At 34.5% G+C, this 26,033-nt stretch overlaps 2 pseudogenes; one reads left to right on the top strand and one right to left on the bottom strand.

The window, feature by feature from the left end:
• Positions 1–3,921: 3,921 nt before the first annotated feature.
• LOC138807191 (U6 spliceosomal RNA) lies at positions 3,922–4,015 on the top strand (annotated as a pseudogene).
• Positions 4,016–20,132: 16,117 nt separating this feature from the next.
• On the bottom strand, positions 20,133–20,797 carry LOC138807179 (periphilin-1-like; annotated as a pseudogene).
• Between the last annotated feature and the right edge of the window lie 5,236 nt (positions 20,798–26,033).

Genomic DNA, 26,033 nt, shown 5'->3' with positions numbered 1-26,033 from the left:
TCCCATACATCTTGCTGAACAAATGCAAAACCAAGAGATGAATAATCTATTGAAATAATTTTTCAAAGAATAACTTCACTGAAACTGATATGGTATCTAAGGAGAGTCTTAAGAGAGAAGATAAAAGTGGAGTATTTTTTATTTCCTCTAAGCATCTTATTATCAAAATATATCTTTGAGGTAAAAAGTGATTGAACCAAAAAGTAGTGGAGTACTTATTTTTGTGGGCACTTTAGACACAAGAAGACTTTCAAGGTTAAAAAAAATGTGTAACCAAATATTTGTGATCACAGCTTCTGGGACTGATTTTTTGGACACAAAGTTTTACATTAGAGTTTGTCCTCATTAACATAGATGTAGGGTTGTCCTGGCAACCAAATGCAAGGGTGAAGTTTAATGAACTCTTGGACAAGTAAACAGCATGATAGAAAAAAAAGGCAAATAATATTTAGTGAACTACTTTGACCAATTACTTTGTCAGAACAATGAAGGAAAAATATTATTCAAAATCAGTTGAGTTAAAAGTATGAAAAAAGAGTAGTGAAGAGAGAGAAGAGAAAACAAAGAGAATTGTTTTCTCTCCATTGGACAGAACTTATTAGGTTCTTGATCTTGTTTCTTCCATTCTATCTTCAGAAGCTATCAGTGCGGGTCAGGACTGTAGTACCCATTTCAGACAAAAAGAACTCACAGAAGAAAGATAATATTTGCAGCAGATGTAGGTGATCTTTAATCTTAGACAATCTATTTATATCTATTCAAAATTCTCCCCTACCCCGAACTGGCCTTTTTGAAAAGCATTGTTTGCTTTTCCCAAGACTGCCCTTCATTAACTCCTTAAAATTTTGAGAGGTCATATACATACTTTCTAGAGATTGCTCTTTAGTTGTGATTTTTTGTGTGTTTTTGTTTTTTGTTGTGTTTTTTAACTGAATTTCAAAAGATTGTGCAAGTGTCTTACAATTAAATATGTTCATCTAATTGTCCAATGCTCCTGTATCAGAGTCAATTTTTCTATCATTCTCAACCAACCCCTTCTTCAAGATTTATTTCAGAATTACCACTTCCTTTATCACACGTGTACATTGAGTTTTCTAACTGTACTTGCCACTTGTTCCATTTTTCAGTCATTCTACGTCTTTACTATTATTCTTCTCGGGTTTCAATTTCCTGGTAGTCATTCTATTAAACTGTTAATACTTTGAAAGTTTTATATACATTCTATGGAGTTTCAATCCTGCATATATTTGAACTGATGTCAGCTAATATTTCTAAAATTCATTCATCTGCAATAATAATTTGCAAGATATAGATGTGAAGGACCTAGACATGGTTTTATTCTCATCCATTTGGAAGATTAATCTTTAGTCAAAAAGAAAGTTTTAAAATGGCTCAGAGTTTATTCCTAATTACCAATTTTTATAAATAGCTTTGTACAATGGTTTGTTATTATTTTGTTTTGCATGGGATAATATTTTCTACTACATATAAGTTTTGGAAAATGAAGAAAAATAAGATTTACTACTATCGAGGAATATGATGGAAATAGAAGACAGATATTATGTTTGTCACATCTCTGATGAATACCCATATTCAAGACAAAGTCATATTTCTTACTATGTTAGACAGATAGGGAAAACATAAAACAACATATGATGAGGCAACTATTTGTGACTTTTTCAAATGTACCTTACTAAGTGATGAAATTTACTGTATTAGATAACATTTGGGTTTTAAATATAGGAGGCTGATCTATTTAACACAATTCTGGAAGGCACCTACTAAAACACAAATGGTGGGCGGAACTATTGCTATACGTTAATGAATAGTTGAACCTGTTTGGCATTAGTTCTGGGTAAATAAATCAACTCTATTGTAACTTGCTCCCTACACTTGAAAACCTTGTAATGCCACTAAGTATAATCTACTTGTCAAATGTTATTTAGGTGAATGTGATTTTTAAAAGTATATTTGAAAAAGAATATACTTTCAGGAGATGAAATGTAGGTTATCATTGTTTTGAGAATGATGACATTTTTATACTACCGAACCAAGTTTTAGTGAAGTATCATTGTTTTGAAGCACTAAGGATCTTCTCAATTAATGTTTTTCTGAATTACATTTGACCTCTAAGTCAAGTTTTCCTGATCTTGGTAGACCAATTATGGATCTATCCTTCCAGGATCTACTTTTTTTTCCTATTTGTGCTGGACTGAAATCTTTCATTAATCATTAGGAGAGTGGTATAAAAATAATCTTGTGACATTTTTGATCTCATTCACTCATATGGACTGGTCATCTGTAAATTGAAAGTTAGAACTACAGTACTTTCTCTCAGATTTTGTGATATCATCTTTTATTTTAAGTTGCATTGCATTTCACAATTGCTTACTGCAAATTCCTGTTTCTCAAAGAATTCGGGCCCTGAAATATTATAGGAAATGAGAAATTGAGATGGGTCTTCAATTACTTTCTGTTGGCATGTTGCATGGGCCTAGGTGAGAAGTCTTGTCTCTGTTATTTGATGATGCAGGTAACTCGGATCTGGGATCCTAGGAACTGTGGGTCCTGCAGAAAAAATATCTTGTAGATATCATATCAGCAAAATTTGGGTATGATCAATTGGAATGCTTAAGAAATATGGAGAAAAATTCTTTAGGACCAGCGAGTTAACATAATAACTGAGCAGCAGAGTAAAATACTTTATAGATTAGAGGAAAACGAAATTGTTTTTTTACCATGTGAATTCAGAAGACCAAGAGCATTTTGAAGGTATCACAAGTTTGTATGAAAGACATTGCATTGATATTTTTTATATTCTAATATATATTCTAAACCTAATTATTTATATTCCCATCTATTTATTGGAATAAATAAATATAATTTTTTGTCAAATTATCAATTTTTTTAGTAAGTTTCACTATGTGAAATATAAAATCAGCACATATATATATAAAATTTATAACTATATATAATATAATAAAAATGGCACATGTTTTGCATTGTTCTGTTGTGGTTAGGGTATCAAAGGCAACTCTGTTTTAAAGTTTTATTCCATTATTTCTACCTCAGTGTTTGGTGGAGTTAGAACTAAAGCTTTACTATTTGCAGATTTACAACCTGGACGCACGAGGAAAAACTCTGATTAAAACATTACCAATTTAAGACCTACTAACGAGGAGAAACATATGGACTTATCCTGGAGCTATGGGAATATTTGGTGATAGAAAGGCAGTAGTGTAAGTTCCTGCCTGGTTGGATGGTTGACAGGCCAGGACATTAGGTAATCATGCATATGAACAATTTTTTCTCCTTGGTTTAGCTACTCTTGAAATGGTAGGAATAATAAATAATTGTATTTTGATAAAATACCTTCTATTCTGAACAGTTCTGTCTGAATTGTTCATCTCTCTATGATCCCTTGTAACTAATAATAGTTTTGTTTCAGTAAGGCAATCTATGCTGTCAGGGATAGATATTCTGGTTGGTCTGTTGCTACATGGAAGAAGACTAAATGGTCAGGTAGACATTTGTACCAGTAAGATCTCATTTCGGAAATTTTATGCAGCAGAATTTTTTAAGTAGCCCTTAAGCAAGGCTTACTTTGAATCCATTAGCTCCACAAAGCTAACTCAGTTGGATAAATAAGTATTTGAAAAAGCCATCATCTTTGGACCTGGCTATAAATGCTTCAAAGTATGATCAAATTTAAAATGAAAAAAAATTCATTGACACAAAAATTGCAAATGTGAGCAATAGACCGAACAATATAAATTTTTTCCACTATACATAGAATTTTAGGAAAATAAGATCAATAGCATTGTTAGGAACAATAAGGTTTCCTTGTTACAAATAGGCAACCAAAGATATATGCCTATTTAAAGATTGCATCATTAACTGTTTAAATTTAGAAGATACTACATGCTTCAGCAGCACGTATACCAAAATTACAACAATACAGAGATGATATGAAATACAGGATGATATGAAAATTTGTGAAGTAGTCCAATTTTTTCATTCTTTAGATGCAAGAATTGAAAAAAGTTATTAAAAATTTGATTACAAAAATACGAGTGTAACCATACATATAATTAATAGAATTGAAAGTAAGTTTGACATCAGTATATTAAGTTTTCACCTTAGGGAGGCCTTTAAATAGCATAAACTTTACAAAACTCTTTAAATTAGATAACATTGTCATTTTATCCCAAAGAAATAAAATAGTATAAGGACCTAGGAAAAAAGGAATCTTAAACTGTTTCTATATGGAATGCAATCTTAAAGTACACATTTATTAATGAACCTATATATTATAAAACGATGTAGAATTCAATGTATTATATCTAGGAGAGAATGGAATAGATTATGGAAATTGTACAAACAACAGAATATAGAATATTTTAAAATATACTTTTCTCAGAAATACCTTTAGTTTCTGTACTGCTCATTTCAACAGATAAGTTAAAATTATTTCTGATTTAAAAAATCACAAACTGCAGAAATTATTATAAATGTATACAAAAACTCTTGAATACATTTTGACATAAAAGTCAGGCAATTGAGTTGGAATAATACGATGGAATACATGAATTTTTACAGTAAGATATTGCTGTTAATTTGTACTGTGAAAATATTTTGTACGGACCAAAGAATGGACTGGCACATTGAAATTTGCAAAGCTTAACAGAACCATTATGACTTAGGAAAAGTTTGTACAGCCTTCCACAACTTCAAAGAGGTAGTGATACATACTTATCCTTTTGGCAATATCAAATACATTTTCTTCCTAGTTGTTCTTTAGACCTGGTTTGAGATAACGGGTCAACAGAAGGTGATCCAGCATATCTTTGCTATCTATATTCCCAGCAGCAAGATGCAAGAAGTCAAGAGGCCTTACGTTTGGGCATTGGTATCTGCATCATGATGCAGTAAGAAAGAAGACACTCTGGTATTATTCCACGTATAAGCATTGTGCAGGGGTGTTGAGCCATCCACAATTATTGCATGAATATCTGCCTCTTGTGCCACCAACTCATGGATAATGTCTAAGTGTCCACAGTAGGCTTCCCGATGAAGAGGGGTATACTCATCTTCATCCCTAGTATTCACATGAGTGGCCTTTTTGAAAAGTAGTCTTGCAACTGTAGTAAGCCGATTATTTTCGGCAGCCCAAAGAAGAAATTGTTTGGATCCTATTCCATTCTCTTTTTTGGCAACTGATACCATTCCTCACGTATTCATCTCGTTCCTCATCTTCATTAGAACTGCCTGTCAGTGGGAGTGAGGTGTCCATATATTTCCCCAATAGTTCACGCTGGTTGAACTGAAGTCAATATTGAATGGTTAAACTGAAATATAGTGTGGGTCCAAGCTTGAGATGAAATGTACTTTGCTAATTAGAAGGCAGAGATTTAGAAGACTGATATCAAGGCCAGTTCTAAAAAATAAAAATTCATGAGAAACTACAAAAACAAAGAAAGCTGGATATAATGAAATTTCCCTGTTATCTCACGTTTGTGGAAGCCATTGGTAAGCTATCATTCCTCAAGGTAGGCCTAGCCTGAAAAATAATCTAAAGTGATTAGAGCATTAGCAACTTCAAGCACCAGTAGTGTCAAAGGAAAAAAGAAAAGAATAAACCAGAAAAGGAAAGGAAAGGCTAGAAAAAGAAAATATTTGCTCTTCATTCTTGTAGTTACTTGTCATTGGATACAACCATTGAGAATAATTTATTTACTGTTTTAGGATTCAGGCCTCTCTAATATGAAAGCATTGATTTCAGGTAATTATTGCATTACTACTATTTATTAACTCATGGGGATTGAACCTATGGCTTTGTATATATTAGTCTAGTCCTACAAGTGAGATGTACCCCAGCTCTCTTGTATACTTTTGGAAATAGTTTATGAATTCTTCAATAGTTACCTATTCTACTTTTCATCTTATCTTTTCTCTCCCACATTTTTCCCTATGTGTTTAAGTTTATGTGCTGAAAGCATTCTTCAATTTTATCTTCTAAACTTAGAATTTTGCTTTTGAGTTTACAGAGAAGTTGGTTATTTTCATGACATCTTTTAAAATTATATACAGATAGATGCATTTCACATGTATGATTGATTCTTAGAATTCATTGCAATAAGCGATATTTATATGGTCATATGCACATAGGTATGGAGACATTGTGATCCTCTCCTAAGAATAGTTTCCCTTGTTCCTGCCATGTGAATGCTTAGAGTGCTCTTAGTTAATCATATCCAAGTGTAATTGTATGTCTTTTACTAACTATTCGATTAACTTGTAGATTTATAGACATATCTAGTTATTACAAATGAAGACAACCGTGCAGCATATATTTAATTAGATCTGGCTTATTTCACTTAATATCATTTTTTTCCATTCTTTCCTTTTGTTTAGGAATGGAGTAATGGCATTCTTTCCAATGGAAGCACAGAATTCCAACAATACAACAGAATTGAAGATCCAGAAATGAATCCACTCCTATAGGTAAATAATCTTTGACAAGGAAGCCAGACACACAGGATGGAAGAAAAAAAAATTGTGCTGGTAGAATTGGCAGTATACAGAAAACCGAATTTAGATCCTTATATATATCAGTGTATCAGAATCGATTCCAAATGGATCAAAGACCTCCATGTAATTCCAGATACCTTGAGATTGTTACAGGAAGAGTTAGGAGAAACATGACGGCTCCTTGGTCAAACTTCCAAAGTAAGTCTGGATAAGTGGGATTACATCAAACCAAATCAATCAGTTGTCAGACTGAAAAGCCATGAAGAAAAATGAGATCGTGTAGCACAGATTTATTTGGGAGCAAAACCACAGATGAGAGCCTCAGCAAATAATAAACACTCCTTTCACTAGGTTATTTATGGTGGGATTTACATGAATATAAGAGTTTTCTGGTGGGGATTAGTAAGAAAACAACTAATGTAAAGACAGAGATAGCATGTGAAATGAGTTGTAGCTGGAGAAATGGAGGGATTAAGGCAGGAGGGGAGTCAAATTCAAAGCCTTGGCCTGGTGCCAGCTCAATAAGGCATAGGTGCACAAAGGAAGGGGTGTAAAACAGGAATGGTTATAAACAAAACACAGGTCTGAAGCCTCAAAATAAAGACCCCAGTCTGGGTGGACCAGTCTCGAACATGAGCTTTTATTTAAATTAACTCGCATGAGTTTAGATTTTGCAGACTGGGATGGTACATAGTCACAGGCAATGTCTGCTATGTCAGGTAATCCAATGTACTCTTTCACATGTTACCCAATAGCCAGGTTTCAACACAAATGCTTACAATGAGATTCTACAAATGAGCCTGCAACCTTTCCCTCTCATGAATCAAATTTCTGTCAAATGATTTCTGTCTTCCAGATGTTTACACATTTCTCATGATCTTTTCTACTATTTTGTCTTCATTATTGATGTTCATAATACTTTTGTGTTTTTGTGTTTTGTTTTGTGTTGTGTTGTAAACGTGAAGTTTAATGGTCTACCTTGTATTTTTTGCTCATGGCTGATGACACTCTATTCCTCGAGCCACATTCTCACCTTCTGCTTCTTGCTGGATAATTCGAGATAAGTTTTCACATTTTGTTGTTTGGACTGATATTGAACTAAAATATTCAGGTCTTAGCCTCCTGGGTTTCTAGGATTGTACACATGAATGGCTAACACCAATCTTTGCTTTAATGTTATTTTAATTATGTAGTAAAGTGGAAGTATATTTGTGTTGTGTGCAATTTTCAAATACAAGTTTGAATCAACTGGATATAATGTAATTGTTATCAATTTTAACAGTTGAATCAATGAATAGTACACATTCCCAAAGAAATATAACTGAAAACAAAAGGTATAATTGTCTTCTTAAAAAAAGTAATGGAACCGTGAATTTCTTTCACTTTAAAATTTATGTTTTATATAACTTTAATTAGCAGAATAAAAGTAAATATATTAATTGTATACCACAAGAAGCAAGGTGATTATAGTTAAGAATATATATATATTTCATCATAGCCAGAAGATAAGTTTTTGAGCATTCTCACTAAAAAGAAATGTTACTTGCAGAAGTTAATGGATATGATGTAGCTTGATCGTTACACAACATATAAATGAATAGGATTACCACTTAATATTTCATAAATATGTAAAAAATAATTATGTAGCTAGGTGCTAGTGGTTCATGTTTGCAACACCAGCTACTAAGGAGTCTGAGAGCTCAGAATCATGGTTCAAAGCAAGCTTAGGCAGGAAGTCCACGAGACTCTTATCTCCAATGAGCCAAAAGAAAACTAGCAGTGGCTCAAGTGGTAGAGGACTAATCTTGAGCTGAAGAGCTGAGGGACAGTGTACAGGTCCATATTTTAAGCCCCATGCACCAAAATTAAAAATAAACATATATATGCAGATATATATATATATATATATATGTTTGTAAAATTATATATATAATATATAATGCGTACCACAATGAGTGTGTAGCGTTATTTCTACTACAAACTGTTATCATTTCATTAAATTGGAATAACATATTTCTACAATAAAATATAACTAAAGAAATTTAGTCCCTGAAAGCAATTAATCCTGATTAAAACATTGTCATGTACTATAAACCCTAAATACCAGAGAGCAGCTCCTGAAGCAGTTCTGGCACTATCATTTGTTTTATTCATTCTACTTAAAATCTTCTCTTTTCAAGAGCATTTAACTGCTATTATTTTGAAATTGTGGTTAATACTTATTTGACTGCTATTTTTAAAGAATGCACCATCCAATACTGGTTTTATTTTTCTAACTTTTTGTGTCTAATCTATTTCGGAAACAGCTATTTGAATTACATGAATTGCTTATTGAAATTGAATCAGTGTAGAGAGGAAAAGAAGAAAAAAGTGTCTCTGTGGGTATGTCATGTTAAAAATGTACTTACAAGGTATTTATTTTTATATCATCTATTTTTATTATATTTAGATTCTGATAAAATTTAGCCTCTCAACTCACCCAATGATAATGCAGTCTTATTTCATTTCTGCCAAAAGCGAACAACAAATTATGATTTATTTATTTAACAATTTTTTTTAAAATTATCTTTATTTAAAAAACAATTTTTTACATTTACATGGGCAGGTAGCCCCTCTGTACAGTATGTTCTCAAATAAAATAAAATAATATTAAAAAAAACAATTTTTAAAAAAAATTAGCCAAAGCAAATATTTTATTACATATTTAAAGTCATGTTCAGACACTATGGTGGAAGCCAAACAGGAGAAAAAATCATGTTTTTATTCTTCTTCGAGGCACTCTGATTTACTTCACCTATTTCTAAAAGAATGAAATTCTTGATTTAAAGCCTTTTGCTTGATATCCACAATGTGTCATTCTTCCTTTATTAATAGGAGAATTTGGAGAAAGGATGAGAATTCACACTAGACAAAAAGGAAAAGAGAAGAAGAAATCTAGATATTTTGTTTTTCCTCATCTCAATCACAATGTATGAATAATAAAAAAGATAACCCCACAAGTGATCTCATGGAGAATGCTTCTTTATAAAAATTGTAATATCATCAAACAGGAAAAGTTGTCTATTTGTTTAGTTTTCGTTTAGTATTTGTTAAATTCTTGTGTGCTACAGTCAACAATCATAAAAGCATACAAGGATGGTAAGAAACTAACTTCTCAATATCATATTCTAATATTAGCTTAACTCTTGTTGTGTTATATGTATGTGGCTATATTTGAGTTTTGCCTCAATTTCATATGCTATGTTCTTTCAGTATATAAGTTGAAAGAAGATTTCCTCTGGAAATATGCTATTTTTATAGCTAAGAGAAAACAAGTCAGCTGTCAGCTGTTAGACAGGGAGAATTGCATAGAAATCTGTTGCCAATTCTCGTTCATTTTTGTAAGCTAAAGTAAGTCACATGACCCATCACATTGCAGAGTAGAGTTAAATCTCACCTACAGGGAGCTGATGCAGGACATAGAGTAATATGCCAAAATATGCAACACTTGAGATAAAGAGGAAAAAAATGAGAACTATAATACAGTCAATCATACTGGCTATCACATATGTCTCTGCAAGAAGGAGGCTATTATGTACATTTGTTTCTAAAACTACTGAGATGTTCAAATCATGTCTTTTATGCTTGGATGTTACAAGAATTAGAGAACATTTTGATACTTAGACAGCATAAAATCTCATAGAAAGCTGGAGTAATCATTTCAATACTCCATTTTGTTCTGCTAAGAGAAGAAAGCATTTTATAGTCAATACTTTATATTTTATTACCTAGTATCTTTTTTTTCCAGAAATGGATTTTGTTAATATATGTGACTATCCACCAGAATAAATGCATTCATTTATCTGCACCTTGTGCAGATAGTATAGTCAAATAGATGTAAATGGGCGTTCATCAGTAGCACTTTTTAAAAATCCAAAAAATGTGGGCAGGGAGCCAATATACATATTGTCCCACCATCTCCTTCCACATCCTCCTTCTTCCTTCATAGGAAAAACAATCAATAAAAAGGCTTAGATATTTGGCTCTTGACCTTGAAAGTGGAAGCAGAAGAGGACTGTTAATGGTGTTTTACATAATAATGTCACATGTAACACCCCTATGTGTCCTGCAGGTCTTAACACTGTACTTGCTTAGTGATGTGACAAGAATGTCAGCCTTATTGGACTTAGTATTGTTTTCCACTTCCTTTTCTACCACCTGGCCTAAATTATAATACATAGTAACAGAATGAAAAATTAATGCTATCTTAAGAAAGTCATTAAGTCTCTGGGAATGTGGCTTCATGGTACAGTTATTGCCTAGCATGCATGAATCCCTGAAATCAATTCCTCAGTACCAAATAAACAGAAAATAAACACTGGAAGTAGTGCTGTGCCTCACATGGTAGAGTGCTAGCCTTGAGCAAAAAAAACAAAACAAAACAAAACAAAAAACACCTCAGGAACAGTTCCCTGGCCTTCAGTTCAAGTGCCAGGACTAGCAAAAAAGACAGTTAGTAAATGCAAAATAAACAACCCATACTTGGAAAATGTAATTGCCCTTCCATACTGATACCTGACAATAGTCCTTAATTAATTCATGTGCTTTACCCATATTAGAATACAGTGTTGAAAGAAATGTTTTGTTAATAGGTCATGGTAATTAATGCCAGAAATGTGCTTTGATATCAAGTGAAGTTTAATACTGGAAATTCAAAGCTTCCAGGCATTTCAGTGGTCACTGCTCATCACAATGAGACAGGTAGTCTAAGTAAGATTTGAAATCTTTTTGCTCAGTCATGGCACCAAAAATGCAGAGGCTAATTAACAGTTGTGACTGAAGAGAAGAAATAACTCCAAATGGAAGGAATAAATGATAATAATAATAATAACTAAGGTATACCGGTGACTGTTAGAGGGAACCATTTTTGGTTATTGAAGAACTAGTAATCAAGTAGGCTTATTCCTCATTGCCTTTAGCATTCTAAATCTCCTTGGCTAGTTTTTAATTTCTGTGTGATAAATTGTATCACCTTCTGTGCTGTTCTTTCATACCTGATCTTTGCCTTGTAAAAATCTCACTTCATTTTTCTCTATTTCTCTGTGAACAATTTGTGATACTAAGTCCACATATGCAGTCAGTAGAGGATGCTAATGTAAGAGTTGCATAGCACATTAGTCCTTAGTGTAACAAGATGGAAAAGGAGGACATATTTATTGCTACCTCAATTTTTCTGAAAAGTTGCAATGTCACATCAATTGATTCAAATTTCCATTCTTTGTCTACATAGTGTTATAAATTGCACATAAATGCAAATATGAGCTGGGTGCTGGTGGTTCATGCCTGTAATCCTAGCTACTCAAGGAGGTTGAGACCAGAGGATTGCAGGTCAAAGCCAGCCTGGTCCGGAAAGTTCATGAGACTCTTATCTTCTGTTAATCACAAGAAACCTGGATGTGGTGCTGTACTTAAAGTGGTAGAGTGCTCAGCTGGAGCTGCAGAGTTGAGGGACAGGGCCCAGGATAAGAGTTGAAGCCCTATGGCCAACAAAAAAATGCAAATATGACTTTAAGTTTCCCCAAAAGGAACTACAAAGTCAATAGTTATCTTCCCAAGATGCAAAAATAATTCCAAAATGAATGGTGTACCTACTTTGGTGAGTTATTTAAGTTATGGCTTCTTTGCTGGACATATTTTCTTCTTTTAAAAATTGTCAAATATTAGATTTATAATAAACTTCTAGTATTTCTTGGTTCAAAACAGAAATCTTATATCACTTGGCTTTTTTACTTTCTCATTTCAAAGCCAACCCAGGCAGAAGAGTCTGTCAAATTCTTATCTGTAATTAAACAACCAAAAAGCCAGAAGTGGAGTTTTGGCTCAAGCAATGGAGTACTAGCTTTGGGGGAAGTTGGACAAGGAAGAAAATTTTTAACGGACATGGTCTAGCATCTGACATCAAGCCCCAGAACAAGCACAAATTAAACAAACAAATAAACAAGCAAAAAACAGCACATATTTCTTTGGGACCATCCTTAAAGCATTGGATTGAGAAGAGACTTCTTTTGCTGATCATACTGACTCGATCTTGCCTTTTTGGAATCCTTATTGGGATGGAGAACTCAGGACCAGACTAAAGGAATGGATAACTAACTCCTGCAATAGGAAAATCATCTCAGGAGGGAAATATCCATGCATAAGACTCTTTACAACCTCCATGTCTTTGTTTCTTTACAGCAGAGCACTGTTTTTTTGTCCGGTCGTAGGGCCTGAACTCTGGGCCTAGACACTGTCCCTCAGCTCTTCAGCTCAAGGCTAGCGCTCTACCACTTCAGCCACAGCGCCACTTTTGGTTTTTTTCTTTTTTGCTTATGTGGTGCTGAGGAATCAAACCCAGGGCCTCAGGCATGCACGGCAAGAGCTCTACCACTGAGCCACCTTCCCAGCAGAACACTTTTTAATCTAAGTTATTTCCTTTTTTCCTATGCTGGCCTTCAAATGGCACATTGTTTTTTAAAACTCTCAACTACAATTTTACAGACATGTTTTATATGAGTAATTAACACACTCGAACAAGTCAGGGACAGAGTTTCCTTCAAGACTTGGATTCTTTTCTTGTTCAGTAAAAAGGAACACAAATTAACTTGAATTTTGTCATTTCTCCATGTTCAATTCCTCTCTTGGGATCAGTTTCCACTTGCAGTAACAGTTCCTTCCACTTATTTCCAGTAACAATCTATGGCACTGCTCGAGTTAAAATGAATGTTTTCTGGCTTCCTTGAAATAGCACAAAGACATCTTTGGACATGAGGTGACACCTGTTTCAGGGACAACTTAGCAAAGACAAATATGGAATTTAAATAGCTTATAAAAACATTATCTATTTTGTATGTCCCTCCCCCACAGTATAACCCCTGCTTTCACTATATTTGATGTCGGTATAATTTGTGGAGGAGATGGGGAAAACAAGTCGTTTAATGATACAGGTGGGCCCGATGCAAAAATGAGAAGTACATGTTGTCATGTCAAAAACGAACTCTATAACTTTGGTTCTCTGTAACTTAAATTTAACTGGAAGAAGATTCTCAGAATGTTTTTTTGTGAGTGTGTATGTTGTGCATTATTTCTTTTTTTTTTTAATTGTATTTTATTTTATTTGAGAACATACTGTACAGGGGGGCTACAATTACATGGGCAGGATAATGCATACATTTCTTACCAAGCATTGCAGCCTCCTCCTTTGTTTACCCTTCACTTCCCTTCCCCGCCTCCCCCCTCCCCCCACCCAATTTTACCCCCCTCCCCCCACCCAATTATACCCCCCTCCCCCCCCACACACCGACATTGTAAAGCTGGTTTTGACATGACATTTTGTACTTCTCATTGTTGCAACAGGTCCACCTGAATCCTTAAACGACTTTTTGTCCCCATCTCCTCCACATGTTATACTGACATCAAATATAGTGAAAGCGGAGGTTACACTGTGGGGGAGGGACATACAAAGCAACAAAGAAATAATCTTATAAATGAGTTAGAAACACATGCATGAAAGAAACGAAAACATTAAAATACATATTTAAGGGTTCATTTTCCTAACATCACATTATCTGACCTTTTCCGCTTGACTCATACCTATACTAGATATTGCAAATAAGGGAAACCATGGGACCTATGCTTCTTTGGGCCTGGCTTACTTCACTTAATATAATTTTTTCCAAACCTTTCCATTTCCTAACAAATGGGGAAATGTCATTCTTTCTGATGGAGGCATAGAATTCCATTGTGTATATATACCACATTTTCTTGATCCATTCATCTACTGAGGGGCATCTGGGTTGGTTCCATATCTTAGCTATGGTAAATAATGCTGCAATAAACATAGTTGTGCTGGTAGCTTTAGTGTGGTCTTGTTTGTAAACATTTGGGTAAATGCCCAAAAGTGGGATTGCAAAGAGAAGCTTCTCTGAAGAAGAAACAAGGATGGCCAATAGACACATGAAGAAATATTCAACATCCCTAGCCATAAAAGAAATGCAAATCAAAACAACATTGAGATATCACCTCACTCCAGTTAGAACAGCAAAAATCAAGAACTCTAACAACAACAGATGCTGGAGGGGATGTGGACAGAAAGGAACCTTACTTCATTGTTGGTGGGAATGTAAACTTGTTCAACCACTTTGGAAAGCAGTATGGAGGTTCCTCAGAAGACTTCACATAGATCTCCCCTATGATCCAGCAATCCCACTTTTGTGCATTATTTCTTAAGTGTACATAATTTAACAGTAGGAGAAACAATAGGAATAATAGGAGAAAAAAGTTCTGTGTTTAAGTATATTGGTTCAATATACTACAGAAAACTCTGCAAATAAAACAACTATGAAACAATAAAGTCAATGCAAATATGTAGATCTATGGGAGTGACATAGAGAAAGCATTAATACTAAGTGGAACATGAAGGATGAGGCCACTCTCTTTCATCTTCTAGCTCTAAATCATGGTTGCTAATCACACAAATTTGTAAAACGTAGAATGGAAGAATAGTTCTTGTTCCAAAGCAAGTTAGATATAAGAGCATGTACTTAACGGGAAAGAAAAAGTCCACGTTGAGAGTGAGGGAATTATACTAGCAATGAACTAGTGGCTAAGATCTCATTTCTCTTTCTTTCTTTCATTCATTCTTTCTCTTTTCTTTCTTTCATTCTTTCTTTCTTTCTTTCTTTCTTTCTTTCTTTCTTTCTTTCTTTCTTTCTTTCTTTCTTTCTTTCTTTCCTTTTTCCTTTCTTTTTTTTTTGATGGTCGTGGCAGGGCTTGAACTGTGGGCATGGGCAATGTCTCTCCGCTCTTCAGCTCAAGGCTAGTGCTCTACCATTTGAGCCACAGCGCCACTTCCAGTTTTCTGGTGGTTAATTGGAGATAAATGCCTCAGAACATTTCTTTCCTACTCATGCTAGATTTGAATTGCAATCCTCAGATCTCAGCCTCCTGAGTAGCTAGAATTATAGGCGTGAGCTCAAGTGATAGAATACTAGTCATGAGCAAGATTGCTGAATAAGGTTGCTGAGGCTTTTGCATATATACATACAAACATACACATACACACAGAGTAACTTATATATGCAAACAAACATAAACAAATGAAATAACTCTCGGAATGTGTAGAAAAGTTTAAAAAACAATATAAAATATATCCTGAGTAAAACTAGATCATGTGATAATTTTTAATATTAGAAAGTCCTCAAGTGAAATTTCTTCAAAAAGTTTGAGAATATTACATAGGTAGGAACCAGAGATAGTAAGAAAATCAAGTAATCATTATAAAATGGATTGGATCCATGGAAGAATGAATCAGAGACCCTGCATGTGCATCTGAAAGTGTTCATATCCTGTGTTAAATGTTAGCACATCTTTGAAAATAGTACATAAACAGTTTGAGCAGTCAGAGAAGTTCAGAATTGCTAGTATGTAGATTAAATAAACCAACAAACTATGACAGGGCAATGTGATACAAGCCTGGAATTCTAGCAGACTAAGACAAGAGATTAGAGAGTATAATTACATAGCGATACCTTCCCTGGGCCAGATAGTATAATTTTATCTCCATGAAACACCAAACAACAAGAAAGGGATACACAGTTGGAAGTTTGGGCTAATTTGTGTCATTATGTTTTGAGAAGTCGTTTCCTATTGAAATGCAAAACACTTATAATCCTCAGTTGTGTTTTTAATGCTCTCTTCATTACAGAACATTCCTAGATGCAAAATGGCTCCTGATTCCCAATGAAAACTTTGAAAAAGTAAGCATCCTTCTGTTGGATTCCAAAGAAATGATGAAGGATTACAAATGTTTAAGCTTGGAGAAATAGCAAAGTTCGTCTAATGTAGGACTTTGTAGACCTTGCTAAATTAGAATTTAGATTTAAAATAAATATTTTGTCTTTGTTTGTAATTTTGTATTCTATAAGATAATACAAAATTATTTTTAAGTAGAGGGTTTAATTGACAAATTCACAAATGATTCTGGCATTCTATTTGCTTAAAATATTCTTTTAAGCGAGGTATAATTAGAATTTAGTTAATAGATAATACATGTATAATATGATACTGTGAATAATCTAGACAGAGTTGGCAAGAAATGAATGAAATTAATTTGTTAATTTAGAAAAAGCAATTTTTTTGAGGCTTTGGTGTAACAAGGTATGAAGAGAGTAATTATGTGACGTCTTGGTTTGTGTCTCTATTTGTAATACAGGAAGAAATTTCCTTAATTATGTGCCTCTGTATTCAATGAGAAAAATGCCAGGGCTGTGGTTTGTTTTTATTTTGTTTTTGTTTTTTGTTTGCTCCTCAGTCCTGAACACTGGAGCTGGCCACTCTCTCTGAGCCGGTTTTTGCTCAAGGCTTGCGCCCTACCACTCAACCTCAGTGCCACTTGTGTCTGGCTTTTTCTGAGCAGTTTATTGGAGATAAGAATCTAAGGAGCTTTCCTCCCTGGGTGGGCTTTGAACCATAATCTTCTGATCTTAGCCTCCTGACTATCTATGATAGATAAAAATATAAATATAAATAATATTTGCAAGTGTTCTGATTTCAAGCATAACACTGGGGGGGAAATGTTTCAGAAAAGTTTAATGTAGTGTTCTTTTCACAATAGGAACGGCATCACATTAGCAGAAGTGTAGTATTTTTTTGCAATAGTGATAAGCTATTCATGATGTGAATTAAGGGAATATTGAGGTGCACCTTACAAGTTGGAAATTGTTGGGCTAGGATGAGTTTATGACATAAAAGCTTGGTATTGGTGGTCATAGAAATAATAGCTTATTCTTGAGGAATTAATTATAACACACAGTAGTTTTATCCTCTACAAGAACGTGGCTATATTTTCTGTTGATTTCTGAAACCCCCATTGAAACTGAAGCTATTGCAGAATTAAATAACATGCAAATAAGTACTGTTTTGAATGTCTCTCTATGTCTGTGTACCAGAGACATTCAAAAATTGAATGTCAAAATTCTGGTTCAGAATTTGAAAATGAGTAGTTAGTAATTGTAGTAATTTTGAAGAACACATATATTCTGTCCTCTTAACAATTATTCAGTTTTAAAAGTTAGGAGCTTCCAGAGAATTAAACTGTTTTCTGTTTTACTATGTGACAATACTAAAATTTTGTTTTTTTTTCAAAATAATGGCAAATATATTGTGAAAATATTGTATAGTTGGAAAACGTTCAAGTTGATGATCCTCTGATAAAGAAGGGGGTAATTAATTCAAATTAGATGCAAAATAGTGTTCATTTTTAAAAAAGGTAATACACCTAGAATAATATTTACTATAGCAATACAGTTAAATTATGTATTTTTTATTTAAACTTGATTGCTTTATTTTGTATTTTTTTAAGTTCACAAAAAGCTTTACAATATCTATTTTCCCTGTTGGTCATCAAGGCTTTATTGTAAGACAATAAAAGTTTTGTCACATCATTTGGGCATTAATAAAAAACAACAATCTACAAATAAGAGCATTTTGCAAAATATACTGTAGAACACATCTGAATATATCTATCCTAAAATTAGAATTTAAAAGGCATCAAAAAGCAAAAATCAAATAAGCTGTTAAACACTGACAAACATCAGAATGCTGCCAATGGAAAGCTATAACAGCTTTAAATGCTTGTGCCTGTACTGAAATATATGTTAGTAAACATTTAATAATTTCAATAAAGTGAATAACACCTCTGCCTATGGTAGTGTCTCAAATTTTACTTGTAAAAAATTCTTGATTAAAGGAACTGAATTCTGGGAACAGAATATTTAAGGGGAAAAAAAAAACACCGAGAGGATAAAATAATATCAACATCAATGACGCCTTGATCTTTCTAAATTGAGCAACACATCATTATTTACACTGAAGAATAGCAGATAATATATGGAACTTTTATTGGGCTTATAGTTTATAAATGTTGAAAAGTTAAGAAGTTAGATTTCAAAGAGAGGAAAATTAAGGTGGTCTTAGAAAACTTAAATGGCCTTCATCAAAACTTGCAAAATGATACAACACATATTTTGAAGCACAAATCATAAGCTACATTAAAATTATTTATATTGCTATTTTGACATTCAATGTAAACTTTAGGTACTTTTAGATGAAGGCAACAATAAAGGGCATAGAAATATGCCAGAATTGAAGTGATAACATGGTAAAAATGGAAAAAGAATGGGAGTATAATGCAATTGGGCAGTAATAACAAACATGATTGTTAAAAGTGCCGTATTAACTAATGCTACAAAATTTTATTTTGGTTCAATGCACAGGACTGCTGAAAATGGCGAGGAAAAATGGAATATTCTAATGGTCCCTGTTAAATTCTTAACTAACTCATGATTTTGTTGGCTCACTCATGAAAGACTGGAACACACGCAGACTGCTTGCTAACTTACTAATTCTCCTTTGTTTCTTTCAAGAACATTTGGAAGGTTAAGACATTTAAAAATCAACAGAACAGGGGCTGGGAAGGTGGCTCAGTGGTATAGCGATTGCCTTGCATGCCAGAGGCCCTGGGTTTGATTCCCCAGCACCACATAAGCAAATAGAAAAAAGCCAGAAGTGGTGCTGTGGCTCAAGTGGTAGAGCACTAGCCTTGAGCTGAAGAGCTGAGGGACAGCATCCATGCCCAGAGTTCAGGCCCCACAACCGGCTCCCACCCCCCCAAAAAAAAATTCAGCAGAACAAAACACTCATATTATAGAGACTAATTAAAAATAGTTTGAAAAATGGTTTAAACCAGTATGGGTCTATGGAAATGTTAAACACCAATCTCATATATTTGCTGAGTTTTTTCTGTAGAAAGTTATTGCAGTAATTACATTTTTAAAATACTCATCTTCCACCTCAAATTGATTTCTTTTATTTTACTATATGATATTTAATATTTTTATCAACTACAGTACTCAAACATTCATGAATATTTTAAGAGAAAACACTGTTATATGTTTTGAGAAAAAATTGTTATGATTTAGAATTTTGAAAGTTGTTTTGTTGCTGAATGAGAACTGTTCTGAAAGCAAATATGCACTAAGATACCAGGGTACTGTTTATTAGGATGGTATCCTCAACTTGCTAAAGGACTAACAAAAAAGTCAGCAAAAAAAATCACAACTCAAAATGGTAACAGTTTTCACATGGCGATCTCTGCTCCAAAAATGCAAAAGACTATCATTTTAAGTGGAATGATCTCTACCTATAAATTATACTCAAATGACTAAACAAATCAGCATATGTTATCAAAGACAGTAAAGTAGAGTAAGTACAAAGAGCTACTCTCCAGGATTGTTTTACCAAAGCTTATCAAATTAACCATCATTTGAGGGGAGAGATGGGGAGTTGCTGTGGGAATATGGACAAAGTGAATTTATGTTTAGAAAAAAATTATAGCTAAAGTATCTTTCCAAGACTATTTTAGACCTTTGACTGAATTGGAAATATGGCCAAATAAAATATTGCTCTTCATCACAAAAGTCCCGTACATTAAAAAATTACACAGTTCCACAGGTGGATGAGGGAGTGTGGTTATATCTAGAAAGATTACTTTTAATGTTTATTATACCTAGACACTTATTCTTCTAAAAATGCTCTCCAAAATCTTGAGCAGAATTATCATACTCTGCAATTTAATGCTTCAATTGTTCAACACAACGCTCACCTATTTCATGTAAATTTTGCCTCAGTGCAAACTGTATTGACTGTTCTAATGAAGGATCTTTTTCAATCAGCATTTTCACAACCATCCCGAAAGTTTTGCAGTTTTGCCGATAAACCTTTGATGAAGGAACTGTTGAAGAGCTTGAAGGTGAAGTGTCTCATGATGTTTTCAAAGACTGAGTAGAGGGCTGGGGAGGTAGCTCAGTGGCAGAGCACTTGCCTTGCATGCATGAGGCCCTATGTTCGATTCCTCAGCACCATACAAGCAAAAAGAAAAAAGCTGGAAGTGGTGCTGTGGCTCAAGTGGTAGAGTGCTAGCCTTGAGCTGAAGAGCTGGGGGTCAGCGCCCAGGCTCAGAGTTCAGGCACCACAACTATGCTGAGACTTGTGGAATGAATATGCTCTGCTCCGTCCTGGAGAGTAGCCCCTGCTGCTGAAACTGGAGCCAGATCTGTTGTGTGGAGAGTCCTTTCGACCTCCAGGTGACTCTGAAAAATGGATGCTCCCTTTTATGGGGAGAACGATCCCTTGAAAAATGGGAAAAGTAGAAACTTTTTCTTCTAAAACCATCTCTTCTGTTCCTCATGGTGGTTGGAGAGTAGACAAGAAAGAGTGAAATTTTATTTTATGTAGCTTATATCCCCTCTTTTTTATTCTTTTCATTTTTTCTCTTTCTTTTTTGCATGCCTTAATTGCTGTTCTGCCCAGGCGCAGATATATAACCTTCATCGATTATTATATGCTATCCCCCATTGAGTACACACATAATCCAGAAATTTATTACTCTATTCACAAACTCTTAGGCTTAAATTCTTTAATAGCAGTATTATCTCTTTATACCTATATAATTTTCAAGTAACTAATTTTAAGGATTTTTATTTTTTAGTTTTTCATATTTCCTTTCTGTTCCTCCCCTCCTCTCATCCTATCCTTTTCTTCTCTCAATAACATTTCTTTATATTTACATAATTTTGAGTTTCACTTTTTAAATTTCAATTGTTCTTTTTCAATTTTTTTCTTTTTTTAATCTCTCTCCTAACATTCTGTCCAATCCTTTTCCCTCTCTGAAATTAGAACTTGATTAAATTCACTCCCCTTTTGCCTTTCCACATACAACTAAACTTATTTCTCCCACATATTTCCCTAAACGTAATAATTTCTGTTTTGCCAAATTCTTCTCTGCTGTTCAAAGCCTATTAATCATACTTGTTTGAATAAATTGTATCTGTTGAACTACATTTTATCTGCAGTCATTTTGACTGTGCAAATAAAGGACTCTGGTTGATGATTGCCTTAAAATACTATTCGAGCACACAATTTTACTTTCATACCAAATGGTCAGAACAAGACAGAAAAACACAAGAAAAATGGCAAATCCGGGTATCTCAACTCCCATTCATGATAATCAAGTGACAGAACAGTTAATGAATAATCCAGAGGAGAGTCCCCAAAAAGCTCTACAAACACTACTGCTAAACATGGTGAATGAAATGATTGAAAACTTGCAAGCGTCTCAGGATTAGCATGATAGGAAGAGAGAGGAGGCAAACCAAAGATCAACACAGAGATCTCGTGAGCATGAGGAACTACTCAAAGAGTGATACAAGAATTGCGTGAGCATGTTGAGAAGAGTCAATGAGAAATAAAGAAATTGTGTGAGCAGGCTGAGAATAGTCAAAAAGAAGGACAGGAATTATGTGAACGTGAGGAAGCTAATCAAAGAGTTATACAGGAATTTTGAGAGGGGGATGAGAATACACAAAGATCAATAAAGGTATTCATGGAATCTATAAACAGACAGCTGAAAGAATTCAGGTAAATCACAAAGGGAATGCTGAATGGAGCCCAACAGAAGGAATGGGAGTTCAAGGAAACCATAACCAATCAACTAAGTGATTTTAGAATAAACACTGAGCACAAAATTAAGGAAGTAAAGAATTTCATACAAGATCGAAAACAAAGCTCCAACAAAGAATTTGAAGCCATCAATGCCAACCAATTAGAAGGAAAAGAAAGAAAAAAATTAGAAAGTCTTGACAGTAGGTTAGACCACGCAGAACATCGAATCTGAGGGAGTGAGGACAGCCAGGTTATTATAGAGAAAGAACATACAACTATCCAAGACAAATCCGAAAAATATGATACATCTATTCACCATTTGGGAGACACCATCTGACGGCCTAATCTGAGGATAATGGATGTGGAGGATAACATAGAGACATAACTTAATGGTCTAGCAAACTTGGTTAATAGGATCCTAGAAGAGAATTTCCCAAAGATGCAAAAAGATAGGCCTATTCAGATACAAGAAGCTTTTAGAACTCCAAATAGACTAGACAAGAATAGGATATCCCACCATGACATTATAATCCGTACGGGATCAGTTTAGACAAAGGAAAAATTCCTTAAAACTCTCAGGGAGTAAAAGTCAACCACTTATAAAGGGAAACCAATTAGAATCACCTCAGATGTCGCAGCAAGACAATTAAAGCAAGAAGAGCCTGCGATGATCGAGGCCATGCTCTAAAGACAACTATCAATCAAGAACAGTGTAACCAACGAAACTCTCCTTGATAACCGAAGGTGAAATAAAAACCTTCCATAGCAAAGAAAAACTGAAACAATATGTCTCCACCAAGCCAGCCCTATAAAAGATACTTGAAGATGCCTACACATAGAAAAATCAACAAGACCACAAGAAAGGCCAAGAAACTGCACCCAAACTGAGAATCCAACAACCATAGGAAGAATCCAGTCACTGAAGAACCCAAGAAGGTGGATTACATTGCAGGAACTCTCAAACACCTATCATTCCTAACTCTGGACTTAACTCTCCAATTAAGAGACATAGATTGTCTAGTTGGATTAAAAAGCAAGATCCTTCTATCTGCTGCCTTCAGAAGTCAGAACTGGTCCATAAAAAAACATATTTTGAAGGTGAAACAAAGTCTACCGGGCAAATGGCTCCGATAAACTGGTGGGAATTACAATCCTAATATCACATGAAATAGACTTCAAATTAAAATTAGCGAGAATAGATAAAAAAATGTCGCTACATACTAATTAAGGGATGGGTCCTTCAGGAGGATATTACAATTCTACATCTCTATTCACCAAACCACGGAGCACCCAAATTTATCTAATAAACACTACATTCCCTCAATTTTCACATAGATCCAAAGACATTAATTGTTGGGAACTTTATCACACTCCTATCCCCACTTCATAGATCAACTTGGCAAAAAACTCAACAGAGAAACCACAAATCTAAAAACCTAGATTTAACAGACATCTACCTAATATTTCACCCAGCAGCATCAGAATACACGTTTTTCTCAGCAGCACACAGAACATTTTCCAAAATAGACCACATTTTAGGTCCAAAGCAAACCTGTCCAAATTCAGAAATATTGAATTTATAGCTTGCATTACTAAGAACACAAGGGAATAAATTTAGAACTCAACACCAAAAGCCACCAAAGAAAGTCCTGTAACATTTAGATGCTAAACAACACACTGTTGAATCACCAATGGGTCATGGAAGCGATTAGAAAGAAATTCCAGTGTTCATGATATTCAACAAAAATGAACATATAAAATTACCAGATCCTCTGGGACAAAGCAAAGGCAGTACTCAGAGGTAATTTTATAGCTCTGAGTTCCTTCAACAACAAATTGGAGAGAGCTGAAATAAAAAATTTAGATAGATCTGAACCTCCTTGAAATAGAGCAGCAAGATAAACCCCAATCCAGTAGACGGAAAGAAATAATCAAAATTAAATCAGAATTTAATGAATTAGAATCTAAAAAAAATACAAGGAATCAACCCAACAAAGAGTTGATTCTTCGATAAAATTAACAAAATAGACTTTAGAAAAACTTAGAAAAAGAATAGAACACAGCAAAATAAATAAAGTCAGAGATGAGAATGGAAATTTCACCACAGAAACTACCAAGATTCAGAACACTATAAGGGAATACTTCTCAAAACTTTATGCTAGTAAGGTTGAGAACTTGGCAGAAATGGACCATTTCCTAGCAAATATTGACATGCTGAAACTAAACCAAGATCAGTTGAACCATCTTAAAAGGTGCATATAAAGCATTGAAATAGAAACAACAATAAGAGACCTCCCATCGAAGAAAAGCCTAGAATAAGATAAATTTACAGTGGAATTCTACGATACCTTCAAAGCAGAACTTACACCAATACTCCTTCAAATCTTCAATGAAATTCAAAGAGAATGTTCACTACCGAACTCATTCTATGAAGCCATCAATTCCCTCATCCCAAAACCAGGCAGAGACTCATCAACGAAAGAGAAGTATAGACCCATTTCTTTGATGAATATTGAAGCAAAAGTTCTCAACAAAATTTTGGCCAGTGGACTTCAACTATTCATCCAAATAATCATACATTATAATCAAACAGGATTCATTTCAGGGATGCAAATGAATTAATATAATTCATTACATCAACAAAAGCAATAATAAGAACCACATGGTTATCACAATAGATGCAGAAAAAGCATTTCCAATACTCGTTTACGATAAAGGTTCTGGAAAAATTAGGAATCCACAGAACCTGCCTCAATACAATAAAGGCTATATATGACAAACATACAGCCAGCATTATACTTAATGATGAAAAACTAAAGCCATTCCTCTTAACTCAGAAATCAGACAAGGATGTCCAGTCTCTTCACTTATCTTCAATTTAGTATTAGAATACCTAGCTACAGCAATAAGACAAGATGCAAATATAAAAGGGATCCAAATGGGGAAAGATGAAGTAAAACTCTCCCTCTTTGCAGATGACATGATCTTGTATTTAAAGAATCCCACGGACCTCACTCTCAATTTAATCAGGTTGATTCAAAACTTTGGTAAGTAGCATGGTATAAAATTAACCCTCTAAAATCCATGGCTTTTCTGTATGCCAACAATAAGGAAAGCATGGATGAAATCAGGAAAGCAACTACATTCGTAATAGCTCTACAAAAAATAAAATACCTAGTGAAGAGCTACAGTAACCCCATTTTAAGATTAACCCCACCAACCTGTAGCTGTGCTTCCCTCAGAACAACCTCAAAAGAGGAACAGTTCTCAAAAAACCGCAGGTTGCCACCAACCCTTCCCACCCTCAAGGAATAGAACAGTTGCCTAATTGTACCATCAGAAAAAGGTTAGTGCCATCAGGGTGGACTTAAACCCCCCGAACTTGTGAACTTGCTTATGTGGAGACCCTCTACCCTTGATTGTTTGATACTATAAAAGTTGTGTTAATTTTGTGCTCAGGGCCTCCTATCATCACTGGTTACCTATTGTGCAGAGTACCAAGCTCGAGCTTGCAATAAATGACTCTTTGCTGTTTGCATTGATCATGGTCTCTGGTTGTCTGTGAGGGGGCATCCAAAATCTGGGCAATTCATCTGGGGGCTCATCCGGGATTTCCCCCCATAAACTCACCCAGACCCCAAAGCATGGAGTGGTGAAAAACCCGGCCAGTAAGTTGAGTCATTACCATTCTCTATTTTTGGTCACCTGCAGGTTCTGTATCTGTAATTCTGCTTTCCCGCGGGATCTGTATTCTGGTTGGCAAAGAGTCTTGTAGAACACGCTATAGGGCTCCCACGGGGTCTGTGGGAGAATTCCCCAGTCCCCATCTGGTGAATTGCTGTTTAGTGCAACATTTTTGTGGAAATTTTCCATCTGTAGTCTGGCACTTTCATGCCGGCATTTTTTGGAGAATATGCCATCTAAGTCTGGCCCTTTCTGGTTGGCAATTTACAACCCTCAGCATGTGTCTTTTTCTTTAGTTG

The sequence above is a fragment of the Dipodomys merriami genome, unplaced genomic scaffold, assembly GCF_024711535.1.
Source record: "Dipodomys merriami isolate MVZ:Mamm:240054 unplaced genomic scaffold, mDipMer1.0.p SCAF_414, whole genome shotgun sequence".
NCBI lineage: Eukaryota > Metazoa > Chordata > Mammalia > Rodentia > Heteromyidae > Dipodomys > Dipodomys merriami.
This window is presented reverse-complemented; position numbering and strand designations above follow the sequence as displayed.